The sequence below is a fragment of the Convolutriloba macropyga genome, chromosome 9 (genome assembly GCF_964194025.1).
Source record: "Convolutriloba macropyga chromosome 9, txConMacr16.3, whole genome shotgun sequence".
Taxonomy (NCBI): Eukaryota; Metazoa; Xenacoelomorpha; order Acoela; family Convolutidae; genus Convolutriloba; species Convolutriloba macropyga.
The window spans coordinates 62304580-62306737 of NC_134476.1; the positions used below are offsets into that span (position 1 = coordinate 62304580).

The 2158-nt window shown below is 41.1% G+C and overlaps 1 non-coding gene across 1 annotated transcript; it reads left to right on the forward strand.

The window, feature by feature from the left end:
- Window positions 1–2039: 2039 nt before the first annotated feature.
- LOC142347486 (5S ribosomal RNA) lies at window positions 2040–2158 on the forward strand. Its single transcript, XR_012760475.1, has one exon. It is a non-coding gene; the product is annotated as a 5S ribosomal RNA (ribosomal RNA).

Genomic DNA, 2158 nt, shown 5'->3' on the forward strand with positions numbered 1-2158 from the left:
GGACTAAAATTGACGATTTGGTGACCAAAACCAAGTTCGGTGATCGAAAAAGTTAAGCCTCATCGAGCGCGGATACTTTTTTGAAAATTGGTAAAAACGTGTCCAAAATGGTTCGCTGTGCCCGATTTTTTTATTCTATCCCCAACTATGGCTCAAGTGGAGCTTGCCCACAAAAAATGAGCAAAATCGGACTAAAATTGACGATTTGGTGACCAAAACCATGTTCGGTGATCGAAAAAGTTAAGCCTCATCGAGCGCGGATACTTTTTTGAAAATTGGTAAAAACGTGTCCAAAATGGTTCGCTGTGCCCGATTTTTTTATTCTATCCCCGACTATGGCTCAAGTGGAGCTTGCCCACAAAAAATGAGCAAAATCGGACTAAAATTGACGATTTGGTGACCAAAACCATGTTCGGTGATCGAAAAAGTTAAGCCTCATCGAGCGCGGATACTTTTTTGAAAATTGGTAAAAACGTGTCCAAAATGGTTCGCTGTGCCCGATTTTTTTATTCTATCCCCGACTATGGCTCAAGTGGAGCTTGCCCACAAAAAATGAGCAAAATCGGACTAAAATTGACGATTTGGTGACCAAAACCAAGTTCGGTGATCGAAAAAGTTAAGCCTCATCGAGCGCGGATACTTTTTTGAAAATTGGTAAAAACGTGTCCAAAATGGTTCGCTGTGCCCGATTTTTTTATTCTATCCCCAACTATGGCTCAAGTGGAGCTTGCCCACAAAAAATGAGCAAAATCGGACTAAAATTGACGATTTGGTGACCAAAACCATGTTCGGTGATCGAAAAAGTTAAGCCTCATCGAGCGCGGATACTTTTTTGAAAATTGGTAAAAACGTGTCCAAAATGGTTCGCTGTGCCCGATTTTTTTATTCTATCCCCGACTATGGCTCAAGTGGAGCTTGCCCACAAAAAATGAGCAAAATCGGACTAAAATTGACGATTTGGTGACCAAAACCATGTTCGGTGATCGAAAAAGTTAAGCCTCATCGAGCGCGGATACTTTTTTGAAAATTGGTAAAAACGTGTCCAAAATGGTTCGCTGTGCCCGATTTTTTTATTCTATCCCCAACTATGGCTCAAGTGGAGCTTGCCCACAAAAAATGAGCAAAATCGGACTAAAATTGACGATTTGGTGACCAAAACAAAGTTCGGTGATCGAAAAAGTTAAGCCTCATCGAGCGCGGATACTTTTTTGAAAATTGGTAAAAACGTGTCCAAAATGGTTCGCTGTGCCCGATTTTTTTATTCTATCCCCGACTATGGCTCAAGTGGAGCTTGCCCACAAAAAATGAGCAAAATCGGACTAAAATTGACGATTTGGTGACCAAAACAAAGTTCGGTGATCGACAAAGTTAAGCCTCATCGAGCGCGGATACTTTTTGTAAATGACAATTTCAGCGATAACCATTGCTCCAAACACACCCCACATACTTGTATAGGCCATTCTAATTGTTCCCCCGCTTGTGCTTACTGTGTATTTGATATTTGGAACGCTCTCGGAAACATCAATACTAATTGCAAAGTTTCCCTTTATTAAACTAACTTTTAAGTTAGTGCAAATCGCTTAGTTCCATTCTTTAGGCTGCACTCCGCTAACGCAGAGTGCATTCAAATAAAACTTATCAAATAGAGTTGATACTTACCTATTTAATAAGTTTATCACAACAATTAGGCTAAAAGCAATTCAGCTATGATTTTCCCAAGTACCGGCCTAAACCCACTGAAGTCATGCTTCCGGTTCAATGTCCGGTTGAGCAGGTTCCTGGGACCCAATTCATCTCTCCTTTGTTTTGGGGCCGTTCCACTGTATTGTGGATGGTTGGAAGCAAAAAGTTTGTGCGTTGGTCATGATACACTGTATGGCTACGAATTGCATAAATTATAACACAACAGTGGCTAAATTTGCATGTATTAAGTGACTATTTTGCAAACCGCAAGGCGGCCAGTTAAAGTAATCCTATATATGAATATAAGACTACAATACAATGCTGTTGTATATAAATTCGCTCCCACTTACGCAAATGCCTACGACCATACCATGTTGAATGCACCGGTTCTCGTCCGATCACCGAAGTTAAGCAACATTGGGCCTGGTTAGTACTTGGATGGGTGACCGCTTGGGAACACCAGGTGTTGTAGGCT